General features: G+C 40.5%; 1 protein-coding gene across 2 annotated transcripts in view; it reads right to left on the bottom strand.

Annotated features, from left to right (window-relative positions):
- The window catches only part of THRAP3 (thyroid hormone receptor associated protein 3), a 75,116-nt gene that overhangs the window by 40,444 nt on the left and 12,032 nt on the right, over positions 1-22,640 (bottom strand). Inside the window, exon 2 of one of the 2 annotated variants that reach the window (XM_042953171.1) lies at positions 7,051-7,156. The exons of the other annotated variant lie outside the window; for it this stretch is intronic. The gene's annotated coding sequence lies outside the window, so the exon portion shown is untranslated. The remainder of the gene's footprint in view (positions 1-7,050; positions 7,157-22,640) is intronic. 2 annotated transcript variants of the gene reach the window in all.

Below are 22,640 nucleotides of genomic sequence, written 5' to 3'. Positions count from 1 at the left end.
GGATCTTCTATGTAATTAATCTTTCATCATTAGAAAAACAGAATGGACAGTATATGCATAGTCAGTAGCTTAAATAATCTTCAATTCACCCCAGAGGCTGTTCTCCTATATCCCTAGGGGAGGGTAACGGCAATTTTAGTTCCACTTTTAAATGAGTATATGTTACCACTGGGGAATATCTTCTCATTTTTTAGAGGAAATCTCAGCTTTTCTAACTTAATAAAGGCACTATAGCCTGTTAACTAATGACCTATGGCCTCCTTCTAGTTCTCATTATGGTAAACCTTTTTAAAAGCTGAATTAAACAGCCAATCATGACACTTAACTGTGTTTTTTTTTTAATGTTTATTTATTTTGAGAGAGAGAGCACGCGCGAGCCCGCGTGCGTGCGAGCCCATGAGCAGGAGGAGGGGCAGAGAGAGAGGAGAGAATCCCAAGCAGACTCTGCACCACCAGCACAGAGCCCAACACAGGGCTCAATCTCAGGAAGTGTGAGATCATGACCTGAGCCGAAATCAAGAATTGGGTGTTGAACCAACTGAGTCACCCAGGCACCCGACACTGAATTATTTTTTAAAATGAAATTATTATGGGGCACCTGGGTGGCTCAGTCAGTTAAGCATCTGACTCTTGATTTTGGCTCAGGTCGTGACCTCACAGTTGTGAGATCAAGCGCCACTTCAGGCTCTGCACTAGCGTGAAGCCTGCTTGGGATTCTCTCTCCCCCTCTGTCTCTCTGCCCCTTCCCTGCATGCACGCACACTCTCTCTCGAAAGTAAACATTTAAAAGAAAATGAAGTTATTACTACTAATAGCTTCGGCTTAACCAATAGTGCATACTGCAATCACCTCTAGAGCTTTAAGAGAAGTCTATTTATCAAATCTAAAGGTTTTTTTGTTTATTCACTTTTTAGAGAGAGAGCAAGCAGGGAGGGGCAGTGAGAGGGGGAGACAGAATCCCAAGCAGGCTCCATGCCCTCAGCACAGAGCTCAATGCAGACTCGAACCCACAAACCATGAGCTACCCACGGAAGATTCTTATTGAGGAAACCTGGAAAGGGATTCAGAACCACTGGCATATGGACACTGCAGATTCCAAGGAGTGGAAGGACTGTGGTCTCCCTTCATCAAGTTATCATCCCACCCCTGATGCACAGCCACTGTTTACAAGTTCTATATCAAGCTCGTTTATAACTCTCTTAAGAGAAGTTGTTTGGTATCTTTTATAAACATTGGTCTTTTTAGGATCAAATCATCTTCTCCAAACAAGTTTATCACACAGTGGTTTAGAGGGAAAAAAATACATGTGTTCAAGTTTATTTCATTTCATGTTAATCTTTCATTGCTTTAAATTGTATTTGGAAGATGGGAGTATGTCATTCAATAAGTAAATCATATTAATTTTTCTGTTCCTTCAGACATATGAGCCCTCAGGACTACACTGTCCAATACATCTATGGCTACTATGCCCTTGAAATGTCCCTGATCCAGACTGACATGAGCCATAGGTATAGAATATAGTATTTCAAAGACTTAGTACAAAAAAATCAAAATATAACTACCTCACTAGCTATTTTTTACATTACATGTTGAAATGAGAATGTGTTGGGTATATTACATAAAATATACCATTAATTTCATTTGCTTGCTTTTTTTGTTGTTTGTTTTTATGGCTGCTAGAAAATCCAAAATTACATATGGCCCATACTGGACTTCTCTTCAATAGTGCCGTCCTAAAGGACAACAAAAGATTACCTATTTTCAAATGCTCAAGTTTTAAACCTGATCGAATATTATTTTGTCACTTTTATTTTTAAGTAAACTCTATGCCAAATGTGGGGCTCAAACTAACAATACCAAGGTCAAGAGTTACACACATGCTCTACCGACTGAACCACCCAGGCACCCCTATTTTAAGTCACTTTTAAATTCATATTTATTTCTGCAGTTTACAGTCTCTATCCAGTAAGATCTTCCTGTTGATAGAACCACCTGATAATTTCCATTTACATCTGCCCTTCACCAGATAAGTTGAGGAAAAAAGAAATGTCTTGGGGTGCCTGGGTGGCTCAGTCAGTTAAGTGTTCAACTCTTGGTTTCAGCTCAGGTCATGATGTCATGGCTTTGTGGGTTTGAGACCCACATTGGGCTCTGTGCTGGCAGTGAGGAGCCTGCTTGGGATATCTCTCTCACCTCCCTTGCTGCCTCTCGCCTAGTTGTACTGTCTCTCTCAAAATAAACAAACTTAAAAAAAGAGAGGGAGAGAGAACTGTCTTAAATACACATAAAACTCTACGTAAGAAACCAAAAATGATTTCATTTTGGATTTTATCAGTCACCTGAGTCTACAAAAGGAACCAAGAAGAACCCAACCCACTGCTTCCATTAAAATGAATTAAGGCACCATTCGAAGCTATCTAAATTTAAAGACAACACAACTACCCCAACCCCAGTTAGATCCAAACACCCAACCAGAACTTGGTTTGCATATTATGTGATCAATACAGCTCCTCTCTGGGATTTCCTTTAGGAACAGCATATAAACTACCTATAGAAATAGGTCTATTTATTTCCTAGAACATCTTGTATTTAGTTGTTTTGTTTTGTTTTTTAATTTCTTTTTAACATTTATTTATTTTTGAGACAGAGAGAAACACAGCATGAACGGGGAAGGGTCAGAGAGAGGGAGACACAATCTGAAACAGGCTCCAGGCTCTGAGCTGTCAGCACAGAGCCCGACGCGGGGCTCGAACTCACAGACTGCGAGATCATGACCTGAGCCGAAGTCGGCCGCTTAACCGACTGAGCCACCCAGGCGCCCCTGTATTTAGTTTTTTAATAAAGAAACAAAACTGAATTCATCATTTAGGTATGAAAGATCAGGCTTGCCATAGTTTCAAAATACTAAGTGATGTGGCCCTTGCCTACTTGTCCAACACCATCTCAAACCACTCTCTCCCAGGCACAATGGCCTTCTTTCTGTTCCTTGAACAAGGCAGGCATTTACAGTCCCAGCACCTTTCCACTTGCCATTGTCTTCAAATGAACTCTTCTGCAGTCCCCAGCATGGCTGGCTTCTTTCCCATCCTGCTGATCTCAGCTACTTGAAAAGGCCTTCCTTTAGTATATTATCTAAATGAAACCTCACTGCTCCCCCACCCCCAATTTATCTGGCTGTCCTATTTATTTCATTCCTGATACTTAGGAAAATCTGAAATTATCTTATCTGCCTCCCCCAACTAGAAAGTAAGCCCCCCAAGAACACAAGTCCTGTCTGCCTTCCATGCTCACTGCTGGTATCCCCAGCACAGAAAGCAGGCTCAGTAATAAGGACTCAAGGGGATACTGACTGAATGAATCAAAAAATTCCAAAGCAGCCTTCAAAGACAAAGAAGGTTAAAATCCAGTACGCTTATTTGAAACACTGTGCAACTGGCTTCCTATGTACATTCCCTTCTAGTCTTTATTTTCTAATTATCAATACTTAAGTCTCTTGAAGAACTGCCATATTTCTGTATGGATAAAAATATGAAATATGGAAATAATTATACTTTGTTTGCTGAGGGTGGAGAAGAAAGAAAGGCTTGTACCACTAACTAAAAGATGAAATAAGACTACAATAATAAAAACACTGAGCATCAGTACAAGATTAGAGAAATAAATGGAACAAAATACAAAGTTTCAGGGCGCCTGGCTGGCGCAGTCAGTTAAGCATCTAACTCTTGATCTCGGCTCAGGTCATGATCTCACAGTTCATGAGTTCAAGCCCCACATTGGGCTCCACACTGATGGTGCAGAGCCTGCTTGGGATTCTGTCTCTCCTTCTCTCTGTCCCTCCTCTGCTTGTATGTGCGTGCGTGAGCTCTCTCTCAAAATAAATAAACAAACAAACAAAAAACTTAAAAAAAAAAAGTTTAGAAATATACCCTCCCTGTCAGGGACACCTGGGTAACTCAGTTGGTTAAGTGTCCGACTTCAGCTCAGGTCATGGTCTCGCGGTTCGTGGGTTCAAGCCCTGCGTCGGGTTCAGTGCTAACAAACAGCTCAGAGCCTGGAGACTGCTTTGCTTTCTGTGTCTCCCTCTCTCTCTCTCTCCCTCCCCTGCTCATACTCTCTCACAAATAAATGTTAAAAAAAAAAAAATTTTAGAAATATACCCTGTCAGACACCCTTTACAAAGGTGGCTTTTCAAATCACTAGATAAAAAGGATAAATCAGTAGTCAGGACAACTTTTAACAATTTGGCACAAAAAGTTAGATTCCTTCTTCTTAACATAAACAATAATAAAACTCCTGATATATTAAAGACAGGTAAAAAAGCCATTAGAAAATATTAGTGTCAGTGGCGCCTGGGTGGCTCAATCGGATGAGCGTCTTACTTCGGCTCAGCTCATGATCTCATGGTTGAGAGTTCGAGCCCCGCATCGGGCTCTGTGCTGACAGCTCGGAGCCTGGAGCCTGCTTCAGATTCTGTGTCTCCCTCTCTCTCTGCCCCTCCCCCGTTCAATGGTCTGTCTTGCTCTGTCTCAAAAATAAATAGAAACATTAAAAAAAAAAAATTTAGGGGCACCTGGGCAGCTCAGTCGGTTAAGCGTCCGACTTCGGCTCAGGTCATGATCTCGCGGTCCGTGAGTTCGAGCCCTGCGTCGGGCTCTGGGCTGATGGCTCAGAGCCTGGAGCCTGCTTCCGATTCTGTGTCTCCCTCTCTCTCTGACCCTCCCCCGTTCATGCTCTGTCTCTGTCTCAAAAATAAATAAACGTTAAAAAAAATTTTTTTTTTTTAAATTTAAGGGGCACCTGGGTGGCTCAGTCCGTTAAGTGTCCAACTTCAGCTCAGGTCATGATCTCACAGTCTGTGAGTTCGAGCCCCACATCGGGCTCTGTGCTGACAGCTCAGAGCCTGGAACCTGCTTCAGATTCTGTGCCTCCCTCTCTCTCTGCCCCAACCCACTCGCATTCTGTCTCTCTCAAAAATAAATAAACATTAAAAAAAAAATTTTTTTAATTGAAAAAAAAAGAAAATATTACTGTCTACTTGATAAGCCTATTTATTAATTTTCTCAGAGATAAAAGATATTCTATCCATCATAAGCGGACAGGAATATAGTAATAATAATAAAAAAAAATAACCAGGCACTTCTCTAAATGCTTCACATACATTAATTCACTGAGCTTACAACACTGCTATGAGGTACACACTATTATTACCCACATTTTACACGAGGAAATGATCCACAATCTTAAATACTAAACTATTTCACCTCTCTGCTGCAGAGAACAAAAGGGAGCTCTTGAAAACTAAACATGTAAGAACACATGTTCAGCAATCCCACTTCTGGGTATTTATCCAGAAGCAGCAAAATCTAGACCTCAAAGAGATGTCAGCACTCCCATTCACTGAAGCTCTATTCACAATAGCCAAGATGGGAAAGAATCTAAATGTCCATCAACAACAGATGAATGGATAAAGAAAACATGGTATATACATACAATGGAATACTATTCAGCCTTAAAAAAAAGAATTCTGCAATGTGTGCCAACATGGACCAACCTTGAGGACGTTACGCTAAGTAAAATAAGCCAGTCACAAAAAGACAAATACTGCCTGATTCCATTTATATGAGGTATCTAAAACAGACACACTCACTGATTCAGAGTGGAATGGCTGTTGTCAGAGCGCTGGGGGGAGAGGGAAATGGGCAGGTACTAATCAAGCACATCAAGTTTCAGTTACGTAAGATAAATAAGCTTTAGAAATCTGTTGTACAACACTGTACCTACAGTCAGCAATAATGTACCGTATGCTTAAAAATTTGTTAAGAGGAATAACTGAGGAAAAATAGAAATTAAGCAAAAAAGACCAAAAAAAAAAAGATCTTTATTAGCAACAGAGAAAATAAAAAGTCATGCAAGGGGCGCCTGGGTGGCTCCGTCAGTTAAGTGCCTGACTTCAGCTCAGGTCACGATCTCATGGTTCGTGAGTTCTGACAGCTCAGAGCCTGGAGCCTGCTTCCAATTCTGTGTCTCCCTCTCTCTCTGCCCCTCCCCCACTTGCACTCTATCTCTCCCTCTCAAAAATGAATAAACATTAAAAAAAATTTTTTTTAAGAAAATGAAAAGTTATGCAGAACAGGAAAATTAACCATAGCATGTAACATGACTTGGCTGTGAATAAGCTATACACAACCATAATACTGTCAACAGTGAATACTAGCCAATTAGGACTGTACTAGAAACCACTACTATCCAAGGTGGGGAGGTAACACATAATACCAAAAACTAGAAAATCAGTAAGTAGCAAAATAAGCTTATTACTTAAAGGCAATATCAAAAGAAATGGTAGAGTTGGAAGTGATTGCGTTAGGGACTAGAAAGGGTTTTTGTACGTTAATAAAAAGAAAAAAGTACAACATATAAAATGCTTTCTAAAGTTAAGGAAATCAAATGCATTCATGAATTTATTCATGTCTATTACACAGTTATCCAAGACAGAGAAAAATGCGAGAAAAGCCTAAATGTCTACCAAAAAGGAACTAGTTAGGTAATTTTAAATTATATGGCACATCCATGATGATGAAATGCCATGAGTCACTTAAAAATGCAACAGGGAAAGACTTGCTCTTGTTAACAAGAACCAGGTGAGACAAAAAAAGTCCAGCCCCGGTTTTGTTAAACACACACACATCCAAATAACACATGCATGGAAGGAGACTATTCACCAAAATATTAACAATGATTATACATACGTCAAGTTTATGGATGATTTTTTTCAGTATTTCCTAATGAATAAACATGCGTTATTAAAGGACTCAAAAGTTAGTTAAAATAAAAAAGGTAAGTGCCGATTCTACAACTCAGAATAGAATCAGAGAGGAGAGCAGAACTACTTTATCATCTTGTTTCAGTTTATTAAGCTGAAAAATAAGCACTGCTTAATAAGAACCCAGGACTTCCGGTAAGGAATCTTCTCGATTCCTTACCTCTTAACACAAGACTGGTTTTATAAGCCAATGAAATAATTATTAGTTCCTTTTACCACCATGCATTTACCTTATTTAAACAATGATTCGACTTGCACCGGATCCCAAAGACACTACCTGAAAAGAACACTGGCAGTGTCACTGGCTTCTCCAATTTACAAAGTCAGGATACTATTCTGGAACGAGAAGAAACAAGCAGTGATAAGACACTTACCCAAACAAACCTTGCAGATTGTATCCTGAAAAACAGATGCTAGAAATCTCTAAACAAAACCTCTACTTTTTTTTTTTAACTTTTTAAAAATTTTTTAATTTATTTTTGAGACAGAGAGAGACAGCATGAGCAGGGGAGCACAGAGCCCGACACGGGGCTCGAACTCACGGACTGTAAGATCCTGACCTGAGCTGAACGGACGCTTACCCAACTGAGCCACCCAGGAGCCCAACAAAACCTCTACTTTAACCCTCAACTTCACTCCCAGTGGACACAGGTTTCTTTCTCAAAGAATGCTGGCCCAGGGGTCTTCTGTCTGTCTCACACACGTTTTCATGCATCCAACCCCCTGGAGTAAGGCTGCAGAATGGAAAGCTAAAACCTTCCTCTTGTATCCTGATACTCTCACTGGCAGTGTTTCAGGTGCTACAATTTGCATTATGAAAGACTGACTGGCAAACTCCGTAATTTAACCTGGAGAATTACTTCAGAAGATTTAGATTACTTGAAACAAAAAAAACTTAACTGAGGTATGCCAAAGTGAATTTAACAGATACATTTCAAGTTAAAACAACTCCCCATCCTCATCCCTCAAAGCACAAGAGAACCCTCCTGATCCAGTGGTTTAAATATTCCCCTATCTAAACATTACTAACATGGCCATATATCAAAGCTATGTAGTGTTATCCAAAACAAATAGGAAAACAAAGTTCCAAGATCAGCAAGTATGTAGTTAATGTCCTTACTCCTACATTATTAAAGCTTTATCATTTGTTCACATTGCTATACAGTAGGAAGCACTCAAAATTCAAATAATCTGAAGATGCAGTCTTAACAATCTCTTTTTTTCACTTATTCAGCATTCACTCAATTAAGGACACACTCCTTAACTTTCTATGAAATCTGTAGTTTGCACATAGCAGAATCCTTGCCCAATTAGCCAGGAAAGAAAGGAATGTATTTCCTTAAGCTATGGTCTCTTGGTACATGTGGAACCCTCAGCCTCGAATGCCTCCTCCCCTCCCACCAACCAAACTCCTACTCACTCCTACAGGGGTCTCCTCCCCCAGCAAGCTGCCCCTGGTGCACTCAGGCTGAGTTAGGTACTGCTTCTTGTTGTTACCCTAGGTGTGTCTCCACTTAGATTCATCTCATTGTATCCACCAATGTCAATTTTCCTCAAAGGGCTGCAAACTCTATATACCTAACAATGATACGTATTTGCTTAGTAAACTGAAAACCCAAGCAATAAAATCTTGACCGATGCCAAAAGTAAACACGTAATTAACATTAGGAAGTGGCAATAAAAACCTACTCTTAAAACAGGATAAGACAATTTTACTAAGACAAAATTAGTATTCCATCAGACACTTTACCAAAATAATGACAGCGTTTACATCTTAGTTGATAAATGGTAAAAACACAGCACTTTAAAAAACTTTCTTGCAAAATATTTTTCCATATATTCTTGCGGCTTATTCTTAGAACGTATTCCTAGGTTACATCAGCCAAAATTTCCTTGTTTTTAACTGCAAAGGCACAGGTGCTCATATCAGTCAGCTGCAGGGAAATCCCAATGACTGCTCCAGGATTGAGAACTGCTTAATCTGTAATGCACTGAATTAAAGAAACGGACTGATCCAATATACCCATCCTTATGATTCTAACCAAATAGTTCGCTCACGCTCGCTCGCTTGCTCTCTCTCTCTCTCTCTCTCTCACACACACACATCCCCTTCCTTCCATTTTACTACCCCATCGTGTTTCTTTCCTATTAATCAACCTCCTCTTGGACACTGGAAAGAATTTTATCACCCCAGCAAGTCTTCAATCTTCCACTGTTGCAATGGGTGGAGAAGCAAATCTAAGGACCTAGCCCTTAGTTATTCTGTGACAGTGAGGAGACACATGAAGCCCTGAGTCACCCCTGCCACCAGTTTTTATGTGCCCTCCCCAACTCGTCCTGTGTCATCTGGACATAGTCATACTTTGCAGCTTGTCTCTAAACCTCCCTTGGTCAAATACCAGTAGACTATTAGCTGGGACACTCTGACACTGCCAACAATATAGCTTTTCCCCTTCTACACAATTTCCCTTCGAATTGTCCACTTACCAAACAAAAATTTATTAAGTACCTACCACATTGCCAGGCACTATCCTAGACAATGGTGTTTCAACAGTCTAAAAATCTCTTCATTTCTGGGGCTTACATTCTAGGAGGAAGTTGGGGGCACAGAGACATGGGTGAACAGATAGGGCCTTGCAAGCCATTTTAAGGACTTTGGTTTTCTTCTGGATAATGTGGGCAGCCACTGGAGTGTTTTCAGTGGAAGAGTTAACATGCTGAGAATTATGTTTTAAAAGGATCATTTTGGCTACTGAGTGTAGCAAGGTCAGAAGAAATTGGGAGATATTGCCTATAATAATCCAGGTAAAGGACAGGAGTGGCTTAGACTAGAGGGTATCTCGGAAGACTCCCGTGTTCCAGATATTACCAGACCTTGAGTTACAACACAGTTCCTAAACCCGACCAAAGGATAAACACTAATATTCTTAGGACCGTAGAATTTGTACCCCGCTATGGTTGAAGACTTAATTTTTTTTTCTTATCTCACCTCAGGCACCCACAGTAATCTTTTACTGATATTAAGAACATAAAGAAAACACAAAGATGACCGTGCATGCTCCTATGAACCGGAGTTCAGAGCTAGTCTCCTTTAAACCACCAGGCATTACTTGCATGTGTACTACCTTAAAGACTAAAACAGCACGAGGATACCAATAAAAGTGAACAAAGGAGCACAGTGTCTTCTAATCGAGTTTACCCAAAGTATCCACCAAAGAACAATATTTAACATTAGCTACTTCCCCTTGAAAAAAATAGTAGGGATTGAGGAGATTATGACAGCTGACAAATAAACCTTTAGTGTTTTAGCACAGAAAACTGTGCAATGTCTGCTTTAAGTTCCTTCCATGGCATCAATCAGAATATGGACAATGAATCCAAGGCTGGTGACATTACTACATATGGCTTTGGAAAGAGAGATACTTCCAAATGGGTCATGTATGCAGAGGCTTCTACATTAAGGGGTCAGCAAATGATGCACTCAGACCAAATCTAGCCCAACTTTTTTTTTTTTTTTTTTTTTTTTTTTTACCACCCACAAGCTAAGAATGATTTCTACATTTTTTAATGGTTGAAAAAAAGAGTATTTCAGGATGTGTGAAAATTCTATGAAATTGTAACTTCAGCATCTATGAATAGTTTTATTGGAACAGAGCCACATTCCTTCGTTTACAGATAGCTGCTTTCACACAACAGCAGAGTTGAGTAGTTGCAAGAGAGACTGCACATAGTGGTCTTACCACTTCGCACTACTACAAATTTCAGTGAAGTGGTTATAGCCCAAGAGTAGTTCAAAAGTACCATGCATTCTGTCATATCACATTTTATTATTATTTTTAAATTACCAGTGTATATCCAGATGGTTGAAACAAGAAGCCAGGGCACCTGGGTGGCTCAGTTGGTTAAGCGTCCGACTTCAGCTCAGGTCATGATCTCATGGTTCATGAGTTCAAGCCCCACATCGGGCTCTGCGCTGTTAGTGCAGAGCCTGCTTCAGAACCTCTGTCTCCCTCTCTCTCTCTCTGCTCCTACCCCTCCCACACGTACGTGTGTGCAAGCACACACATGCACTCTCTCTCCCCAAAACAAACATTAAAAAAAAACGATGACAAAAGTGGACTTTGAATGTTACCCATTTAAGGGCAAGTGTGAAGTGTGGATTATTTTAACAACTTATATGGCAAAACACTGTCTATTATGAAAAAGCACCATGGCTGTACCAAGAAAACAATATCCATCAACATTACCAAACTAAGAACTCATCACAATAATCCCATTTCACAGAATTTTGTTAGGAAGATAAGAAAATTTGGGGCGCCTGGGTGGCTCAGTTAAGCGTTCAGCTTCAGCTCAGGTCATGATCTTGCGGCTCATGGGCCCAAGCCTCGTGTTGGGCTCTGTGCTGACAGCTCAGAGCCTGAAGCTCACTTCGGATTCTATGTCTCTGTCGCTCTGTGCCCCTCCCCAACTCATGTTTCTCTCTCTCTCTCCCTCTCTCAAAAACAAACAAAAAATTTAAACCGAGTATCTCATCACAACAGAAAACCCTCACAAAAACAAAAAATAAAAATGAAGCTACAGGGGCGCCTGGGTGGCTCAGTCGGTTGAGCGTCCGACTTCAGCTCGGGTCATGATCTCACGGTCCGTGAGTTCGAGCCCCGCGTCGGGCTCTGTGCTGACAGCTCAGAGCCTGGAGCCTGTTTCAGATTCTGTGTGTGTCTCTCTCTCTGCCCCTCCCCTGATCATGCTCTGTCTCTCTCTGTCTCAAAAATAAATAAACGTTAAAAAAAAAAATTAAAAAAAAAAAAAAATGAAGCTACAACCAAAGTAAGTTTCTGAGTGGTTCATTTGTCAGCTTAACAAGGAAAGCCATTTATTTAGTGGGTTGATCAAATCATGTTTGTGGCAGCAGCCAAAGAAATGTGTCCATAGAAAGTGAACTCATTGAGAATGCAAACTGGCGCAGCCACTCTGGAAAACAGTATGGAGGTTCCTCAAAAAATTAAAAATAGAACTACCCTACGACCCAGCAATTGCACTACTAGGTATTTATGCAAGGGATACAGGTGTGCTGTTTCGAAGGGACACATGCACCTCAATGTTTACAGCAACACTGTCAACAATAGCCAAAGTATGGAAAGAGCCCAAATGTCCATCGATGGATGAATGGATAAAGAAGATGTGGAGAATATATATACACACAATGGAGCATTACTCGGCAATCAAAAAGAATGAAATCTTGCCATTTGCAACTACATGGACGGAACTAGAGGGTATTATGCTATGTGAAATTAGTCAGAGAAAGACAAATATCCTATGACTTCACTCATATGAGGACTTTAAGAGACAAAACAGATGAACATAAGGGAAGGGAAACAAAAATATATAAAAACAAGGAGGGGGACAAAGCATAAGAGACTCATAAATATGGAGAACAAACAGAGGGTTACTGGAGGGGGTGTGGGAGGAGGGATGGGCTAAATGGGTAAGGGGCATTAAGGAATCTACTCCTGAAATCATTGTTGCACTATATGCTAACTAATTTGGATATAAATCTAAAAAAATAAAATTTAAAAAAAAAAAGAAAGAAAATGAACTCATTTAAGACTATTAGCCTTTTGACTGTAAGGGTTGAGGACAATAGGAGCAACATTAGTAGTCAATTAAAAAATAAAGTAAGTGGAGGGAAAAGAAGCTGACCTAAGTAACTATGAAAGGAGTGGAACAGGGAAAACTAACAGCAAAAGGAACTGCACATAACCACTGTATTCTAGTTGTTAAAGTTGTTTCCCATGGGGGTATGGGGTAACGATTCTTAAACAATTACACATGTATAGTGGAATTATAATAAATGGATGGCAAACGGCGAGAACCAAATTTCTCACTGTTGGGAATCGGACGTCACAGACAAGAAAGGAGGGAAAGGCTAGAATGATCCAACGGTACTGGCTTAGAAGTGGAGCTATCAAGGGGCGCCTGGCTGGCTCAGTTAGTACCACACACAACTCTTGATCTTGGGGTTGTTGAGTTTGAGCCCCAGGTTGGGTGTAGAGATTACTTAAAAATAAAATCTTTAAAACTAAAATTATTAAAAGTGGAGATACCAATATAAACTCCTGTTTAGACAGATACAAATGAATACGCACAGAAACATCAGAAATATTTAGATACTTCTCTATGTATACAAAATGTATTATACACACATTTCCGATTATGTATACATACATACCTTTCCTTTCTTTGTCAGCTGGAAAGACCTATGAGCAATAACATCCCAGCAGCAATGAATACACCTAGCACCAGACCTTGACTTTTTTTTAACATTTATTTATTTAGAGAGAGAGAGCACAAGCAGGGGGAGGAGAGAAAGAGAGGGAGAGAGGAAAGAGAGAATTCCAAGCAGGCTCCACACCATCAACGCAAAGCCTGACGTGGGACTCAATTCCACGAACCATGAGATCACGACCTGAGTCGAAATCAAGAGTCAGACGCCCAGCTGACTGAACCACCCAGGTGCCCCCAGACCTTGATTTCGAATAATATTCTCCAATAAAAGAAACAAAGGCTTCTGGGAGAAGTGACGGACTCTAGGGCTGAGGCAAGGAATACACTGGATAAGCCTGGAATATCTTGTAGTGCCAGAAAGTAAGGACTGCATAACAATACACCATAATGTGTACGTCAAAAGGACATTCCTGCCCAAATGAGTTTTCAAGTCAAATCAGAAAAAAAATGATCAAAATGTAGTCGTGGATAACTCAAAGAATACAATATCCATGAGTCTATATGGATTTAAATAAATGGATGAAAATAAACCAATCATCGTGCAGAATTCCAAATAATTTATGTATATTTCACCCTCCAGAAGGTGGAACATAGCTCTCCTCCATTCCTTAAGTGGAGTGGGGTGAGCCAAGTGATTTCCTTCCAAAATTACAGTATGGGGGCACCTGGGTAGCTCAGCCGATTGAGCATGCAACTTGATTTCAGCTCAGGTCATGATCTCAGGGTTTATCGGTTCGAGCTTCAGGATGGGCTCCACACTGACAGTGTGCACCTCCTGCTTAGGACTCTCTCTCACCTCTCCTTCTGACCCTCCTGTGCACGCACTCTCTCTCCCCCAAAAAACCTTTCTTAATTAAACAAACAAAAAAAAAAAAAAAACCAGGGGCGCCTGGGTGGCTCAGTCAGTTGAGTGACTGACTTCAGCTCAGGTCATGATCTCATCGTTTCTGGGTTCGAGCTCCACGCTGGGCTCTGTGCTGACAGCCTGGAAGCTGGAGCCCGCTCCAGATTCTGTGTTTCCCTCTCTCTCTCTGCCCCTCCCCTGCTCACACTTTGTCTCTCTCTCAAAAATGAAGAAACATGAAAAAAATTAACAAAAATTTAAAAAAATAAAATAAGAAATAAATCAATAAACCATGTTGATAGCATATACTCCTTATATATATGACGTGATGAAAATGATATCTCATCTCTGTGGTCTTTTATCACCAAAACCCATTAACACCAGTCTAATCATGAGAAACATTCCAACCGAGGGACATTCTACAAAGTATCTAACTCCTCAAAACTAGCAAAGTATCTAACTCCTCAAAACTGCCAAAGTCACCAAAAATAATAAAAGTCTGAAAAGGTGTACCAGCCAAGGGGAGTCTAAGGAGACATGACAACTAAATATATATCCTAGATGTGATCCTGGAACAGAAAAGGGTTATTAGGTATAAACTAAGAAAATGTGAACAAAGTATGGACTTCAGTTAGCAAGAATGCATCAACACTGGTTTGTTAGTTTATGGACCAGTGTACCATACTACTCTGCTAACAGGGGTACGGGTATATGGTCACCTTTTGTACTATTTTCTCAGATTTTCTGTAAATCTGAAACTACTCAACAATAGAACATTTGCTAAGGGGGGGGGTGGGGGTGGAGGAGTGATTTCAGTGGTGTTTCTTGGTTCTTGATTCAACAATTACTGACACTGCTTAGTTTTTTACTGGAGAAGGTCAATGCCCAGTGTGAACTAACTGAAGAGTTAGCCTCTATGAATAGTCTATGGGGAACAACTACAGGTAAGAACTTTTCAAAGACACTGAAAGAACACTAATACAACCTGAATTTGAATCTGCTAAGATGTGTCACAAATGACCGTAGTAAAAACATGTCTAGAGAAGGGCATAATTGGATAAATTTACAGAGCTTGTGAAAATGTAAGGTATTTCAAGCATATGGTTATTCACTGTACTATTCACCAGCAGGTACTCTGCAAAAAACTTTTCATTACATGTTGAGCCAGTATTGTCAAGAGTAACCTCCATTCACTCTCAATTCACTTTTGTAGATTTAACCATTGTCAGTTTTGTGAGTTTTTGTCAGAAATAGAAGGTGGATCCTGATTTGCACTACCAACAGCAGTTCAATGGCTTAGCAGCAGTAAAATTTTACTGTGATTTTTTTTTTTTTTTTTTTTTTTGAGAGAGAGAAAGCATGTGCCGGGGAGGAGCAGAGGGAGAGGAAGAGAGAATCTCAAGCAGTTTCCATACCCAGAGCAGAGCAGGATGTGGGGCTGCATCTTAAGAGCGTGAGATCATGACCTGAGCAGAAATGAAGAGTTGGACATTCAACCAACTGAGCCACCCAGGCACCACTAGTTGTAATTTTTTTTAATCTGAATTTTTTTTTAAAAAACCACCCTTCAACATTATTGAATACTGAAAAGCTTTGAAAATTAACTTTTATTGCAGACTTGCTAATGTTTCTTAATGAATTCAATAAAAAGTTATAAGGCAAAATAGCATTTTTATGGGAATGATTACTATGGCAAATTAATTTGAACAAAAGTAAACATGGGCGCCTGGATGACTCAGTCGGCTGAGCGTCCGACTTCAGCTCATGATCTCACGGTTGGTGAGTTCGAGCCCGCCACCAGGCTCTGTGCTGACAGCTCAGAGCCTAGAGCCTGCTTCAGATTCTGTGTCTCCCTCTCTGCTTCTCCCTCGATCATGTGCACACACACATACACTCTCTCTCTCAGTCTCTCTCTCAAAAATAAACTTAAATTTTTTATTTTACTTAAAAAAATTTTATTTTTTACTTAAAAAAAATTTTTTAAGTAAACGCTGTTTTAGCTTCAAGTAATGTCAAATTATTTCATTCACTTCCTGTACTGTCAAAAGTTAACACAAGCAATGAGATCTCTCTGTTCCCACAAAAATCTGAAGCAGACATATTTTAACTCAAACTACACTTCCAGCATATTTCCAATCTTAATTAAAGTGCAAAGTAAATCTCCATCTTTGAAAATCTGTCTGTGAAACTGAGAAGTTTCCATCTAGGGGCGCCTGGCTGACTCAGCCAGTGGAGCCTGTGGCTCCTGTTCTCAGGATTGTGAGTTTGAGCCCCACGTTGGGTGTGATTATTTTAAAAAATCTTTAATGGGGCACCTGGGTGGCTTAGTCGGTTGAGCATCCAACTTCAGCTCAGGTCATGATCTCATGTCTCATGAGTTCGGGCCCCACTTAAGGCTCTGTGCTGATGGCTCGGAGCCTGCTTCGGATTCACTCTGTGTCTCCCTCTCTCTCTGCCCCTCCTCTGCTTGCATGCTGTCTCTCTCTCAAAAATAAACATTAAAAAAATGTTTAATAAAATCTTTAAAAAAAAAAAAGAAGTGGGCTCAGTGGGTTAAGCATCTGACTCTTGATATCAGGATCTTGAGTGCAAGCCACACATTGGGCTCCATGCTGGGCACGGAGCCTATTTTAAAAAAAAGCAGCAGCAGCTTCCATCTAATCTTCCACTGGAAATGAATGCTTTGCAGTGTTAATGGCATACAAAAAGGCAAATATCAAGAAATGAATCTAACAGAATTCTGTAATTGCCTTCCAAATGATGAATGTGCCCAAATAAACCATATGCTCAAAAAAATCATATGCTTATGGATTAATATTAATATTTGGCAGTACCTGTCTGTGTAAAGACATTTTCAAAGACACATATGTGAAATCTTCACTACAGATTTCTGCATGAACAAATGAACACTTGCCATCCATGTCGATAGGTAAAGCTAACTTTGAACCCCAGTGACACGAAATGGTATCCCCCAAAGTGAATTCCACTCTTGTAACAAAGCTGCCTTACAACAACTGTACTCAACTATTATATTTTGAATTCTGCCAATGAAATATTTGTTTTCTCAGGGCGCTTGGCTGGCTTAGTTGGTAGAGCATGCCAACTCTTGATCTCGGGGTCGTGAGTTCAAGCCCCATACTGGGTACAGAGACACTTATAAAAAGGAAGCACCTGGGTAGCTCAGTCAAGCATTCAACTCTTGATTTCAGCTCAGGTCATGATCTCACACTTCATGAGAACGCACCCCAGGTAAGGCTCTGCACTGCCTGTGGAGACTGCTTGGAGTTCTTCCTCTCTCTGTGCCCCTCTCACACTCTCACACATGCTCTCTCTCTCCAAATAAATAAACATTTAAAAAAAAAGATAAAACAGCGGTGCCCACGTGGATCAGTTGGTTAAGCATCCACCTTCAGCTCAGGTCATGATCTCACGGTTCATGAGTCCAAGCCCCCCGCCAGGCTCTCTGCTGTCAGTATGAAAGAACTATGCTTCAGATCCTCTGACTCCCTCTCTCTGCGCACCCCCTCCCACTCTCTCTCATCAATAAACAAACATTAAAAAAAATTTTTTTAATAAAATAAAAATATTTAGAGAACATTTGCTTTCTCTACTGTTATTTAAGTACTCACATTAATAGCCTCAGTTTTGCCTCCTGGCCTCCAAAGCCTAAAGTATTTTCAGAACCGTTAGAGAAAAAGTGTGCCAACTCTGGTTCTACATCATTTGCTTATTTTTTCTTTTTCTTTTAAGTTTATTTATTTGAGAGCAAGAGAATGAATTTCAAGCAAGCTCCATGCGGTCAGCACAGAGTCCAACATGGGGCTTGATCTCACGAACACTGAGATCATGACCTGAGCCAAAATCAAGAGTCAGACACTTAACCAACTGAGCCACAAAGATGTCCCTACATCCTTTGCTTATTAACAAAGGCATTTAGTACAAATGGCCATACAAGAATAAACCCTTAATGAGCAGTAATTCTCAAAACTGTAGGGGTCTCAAATGGTAAAAACTGTCATTTTTTAATCCTTGTACCTAGTAACTTATAGTAAGACAAATACAATTAGTAATCAACATCCCAAAGCCATTTCCAAAGCACTGGCCCAATAAATAAGAAAAAAACACATGCTTAAAGGCTGACTACCTTTGATTCCCAGCACCACCAGCCAGTAATTTTGACACCTGTGATAAGTTACTTTATTAAATCTCATTATCTGTTTCCTCATCAGTAAAATGGGTTCCTGCTACAAAGAGCTGTTACAAAAATTTAATGAACTGATGCATGTGTAAAGTACCTGAAAAAGTACGTAGCACATGTTAAGCACTCAACAGATAAATATTATCAATCAGGCCAATGTCAAAATCAGAGTTAAAAGACAAGACTTCAACCAGCTAATATCGGTAGTCATGTGGTCATTAAACAATGACTGTGTCTCTTCTCCCAAGAATTCAGAATTTGTCTTTATGGTAGACTAGGAAGGTAAGACCATTATACATCTTCAGAACCTCTTTTTTTTTTTTTTTTTTTTTATTTATTTTTGGGACAGAGAGAGACAGAGCATGAACGGGGGAGGGGCAGAGAGAGAGGGAGACACAGAATCGGAAACAGGCTCCAGGCTCCGAGCCATCAGCCCAGAGCCTGACGCGGGGCTCGAACTCACGGACCGCGAGATCGTGACCTGGCTGAAGTCGGACGCTTAACCGACTGCGCCACCCAGGCGCCCCTTCAGAACCTCTTAAAGAAGCAGTAACTCTGGCAACAAACCCAAGCCTAAACTTGATCCCAGACTGAAAGAGTTGGCTGCCTAAATGACACCACTATTCTGTGCCAAGGTTATCAATTTACAAGAGAGAGAGGGATCAATATGTCATCCCTACACCTGACAGTTTCTACCCAGATTGGTAGTTTTTAAAATCAAGCTTTCAGGCTACACAGAAGTACCTTGGGGCAACATAACATTCTCACCTGAATCCTCCGGACCAACCAGCAGATAAAACCGCCAGGGAATTCCTAAGAGCTACTTTCCCATCTTTTTATCACAGTGCAAAACTTTTACAAGCTACCACTTCCTGAAAACTTAAACCTCTATTTCCTCGAGAGGCTCATGGGTGATTCAGGAAGTTGAGCGTCCAACTCTTTTTTTTTTTTTAACGTTTATCTATTCTTGAGAGAGAGAGAGAGCGCACGCACAAGAGAGCAAGGGAGGGTCAGAGAGCAGGGGAGGGTCAGCTCTAAGCTGTCGGCACAGAACCCGATGCGGAGCTCAAACTCACGAACTGCGAGATCATGACCTGAGCTGAAGTCAGATGCTTAACTGACTGAACCACCCAGGGGCAACGAGCATCCATTCTTTTTTTTTTTTTTTTTTTATAAACATTTATTTATTTTTGAGAGACAGAGAGACACAAAGCATGAGCAAGGGAGGGGCCAAGAGCCAGGGAGACACAGACTCTGAAGCAGGCTCCAGGCTCTGAGATGTCAGCACAGAGCCCGATGCGGGGCTCGAACTCACAAACCGCAAGATCATGACCCGAGCCGAAGTCGAACACCCAACCAATGGAGCCACCCAGGCACCCCTTGAGCATCCAATTCTTGATTTCAGCTCAGGTCATCATCTCACAGTTTGTAGGATTGAACCTCGTACTGGGCTCTGCACTGACAGCACGGAGTCTGCTCGAATTCTCTCTCCCCCTCTCTCTACCCCTTCCAGGCTTGATCGGGCACGCACACTCTGTCTTAAATAAACATTAAAAGACAATTACCAAAAGGGCACCTGGGTGGCTCAGTCGGTTGAGCGTCCAACTTTGGCTCAGGTCATGATCTCACAGTTCGTGAGTTTGAGCCCCACATCAGGCTCTGTGCTGACAGTGTGGAGCCTGGAGCCTGCTTCGGATTCTGTGTCTCCCTCTCTCTCTGCTCCTCCCCTGCTCACGCTCTGTCTCTCCCTCTCAAAAATAAATAAACATTCAAAAAAAAATTTTTTTTTTAATGGGGCACCTGAATGGCTCAGTAGGTTGGGCATCTGACTTCGGCTCAGGTCATGATCTCGCGGTTTGTGAGTTCGAGCCCCGTGTTGGGCTCCGTGCTGACAGCTCAAAGCCTGGAGCCTGCTTCGGATTCTGTGTCTCCTTCTCTCTCTGCCCCTCCCCCTCTTGTGCCTTGTCTCTCTGTTTCAAAAATAAATAAATGTAAAAAAATTAAAAAATAAAAAATAAATTTTAAAAATTTAATAAAAAAGAAAAAAATAAAAAATTTACCAAAAAAGCAAAAAAAAATACCTCTCTTTCCTTGAAAACCACTAGTTGTGTCATATTATTAGTACTAATAGCTTCTTCAGGGCAAGTACCAAATTAAATTCCTTTCTGTATCCCCAGTGTCTAGGTACATGTCTGCTGAATGACAAACAAATGAATTATCAGCCATATTTTGTTTTATTATGGAAAAATAAACATAAACAAAATTAAACATTTTAACCATCTCTGAGCGTACAGTTCAGTGGTATTAAGTACATTCACACTGTTACACAACCATCACCACCATCCATCTCCAGAACTTTTCCATCTTCCCAAACTAAAACTGTGTGCCCATAAAACAATAATTCTCCCACGCAGAACACTCTACCCTATGAATCTGACTGCTCTAGGTATTTCATGTAAGTGGAATAATAAGACTTGCCTTCTACGTATAGTTTATGTAACCTAGCATAGTATCTCAAGGTTCATCCATGTTGTCATGTATACACAGCTTTAAAAAAGAGAAAAGCAGGTACAGAATTGTGAAAGTTGAGTATTAACTTTTATTTGCCTAAGCAAACTGTTCAATTCTTTTTACCTAGTTTTTTTCTTTTTAGTAGTACACGCATAGTAAAAATGTCAAACTGTACAAGAGTATACAATGAAAAGAGGTCTTTCTGGTTTCTACCCTCCTTATCCCCAACTTCTAATCCGCCTCCCTGATTGAATTTTTAATTTTGGAACACAATCACCAAAAACATGTTACCTTGCCTTGACAACGTCCTAATAGTAAGACATTCACTTGGCCTATCAAGACTGGCCAGTCCCCTCTTCTGAAAAGACTATCATAAAGATAAAACAATGTACTTAAAAATTTTTTTAAACATTTTACAAATATTTCCCTCAGTTAATACTCATTGAGCACACGCTATGAATAACATCTTTGCTAGGCAGCATACTGTGGCAAGAAAAATTACAAGCTCTGAAATCACATAAAAATTAATTTAAGGAACACCAGGGTGGCTCAGTCAGTTAAGCGTCCAGTTCTTGACTTTGGCTCAAGTCATTTTTTTTATTTTTTTAATCTGATCTTTTATGTTTTTTTCTTTTATCTAAATTTTTTTTTTTTAATCTGGTCTCACGGTTCGTGGGATCAAGTCCCACATCTGGCTATGTGCTGACATTGCAGAGCCTGCTTGGGATTCTCTCTGCCCACCCCCTGCTTACACACTCTCTGTCAAAATAAATAAAAAGTTAAAAAAATCAGTTTAAAACATTCTCTTGTAAGCCTGTTTCCTGATCTATAAATTAGGAGTAATACTACCTCATAAGCTGCTGCAATAATTAAATGAGAAAAACGTCTAAATTTTAGTAGAGTTCCTAGTAGCAGAGCAAGCACTCAACAGTAAAAATAATTCTTGGGGTGCCTGGCTGGCTCAGTGGGTGCAGCATGCGACTCTTGATCTCGGGGCTGTGACTTCAAGCCCCACATTGGGGATAGAGATTACTTAAAAATACAATCTTTAAATAAATAAATAAACAATTCTTAGTTTCTTTCTCTGGACACTGTGGAAAGCATAAAGATGGATCAGAAACTCTGTACCTTTCCAGGTGCTTATAATACAATGGAGTTTATCTCGGCTCAGTTTGCATTATCATTATTCTGCTGAGAACCTGGTTAATACAACTTCCAGCCAGCTTGCACTTAATAACGTTTATGGACCTATTTCTAAATCTCATGAAATAAGTATCTGAAAAAATAATTATGACTTGAAGTGCTAGGAGAATAAAGAGAAAATTCATTACCATCAAGACTATACAGAGGGTGTGTTAGCCTCAAGGCAGCCTACAGCTGACTTTAATCAAAGAGCAGAGTCTTGTGATTAAGAGATCACAATCCACTCTAAAGGCAAAAACACTATCCAAGAGAATATGAGTTTTGAACAACTAGGACTAGGAGAGTCACAGAGCATTAAGAACTGGAAGCACTCCCCTAGAGATCATATCTAGTACAACCTTAGTTTTACAGAAGGGAAACAGCTCACAAAAAGGAAGGGTTTTACCCAAGATGGTGACCTAAAACTAGAGTCTATGGGGCACCTAGGTGGCTCAGTCAGTAAGTGTCCAACTCTTGATCTCAGGGTCATGAATTCAAAGCCCCACATTGGGCTCCATACCAGGTATGAAGCCCACTTAAAAAAAAAAGGAAAGAAAAAGAAAAAGCCCTTGGTCTTCAGTGTCCCAATCCTTTCACATCATGATGCTAGCCATTTACCTGTTAAAGAACCTTAAGCCACAGGGGCACCCGAGTGGCTCAGTCGAATTGAATGTCCTACTAGAGCATGATCTCGTGGTTCATGATTTCGAACCCCGCATCGGACTCTGTGCTGACAGCTCAGAGCCTGGAGCCTGCTTCAGATTCTGTGTGTCTCTCTCTCTGCCCCTCCCCTACTCATG

The sequence above is a fragment of the Panthera leo genome, chromosome C1, assembly GCF_018350215.1.
Source record: "Panthera leo isolate Ple1 chromosome C1, P.leo_Ple1_pat1.1, whole genome shotgun sequence".
NCBI lineage: Eukaryota > Metazoa > Chordata > Mammalia > Carnivora > Felidae > Panthera > Panthera leo.
Note: the sequence above shows the minus strand (reverse complement) of the source record. Positions and strands in the feature narration are given on the sequence as shown.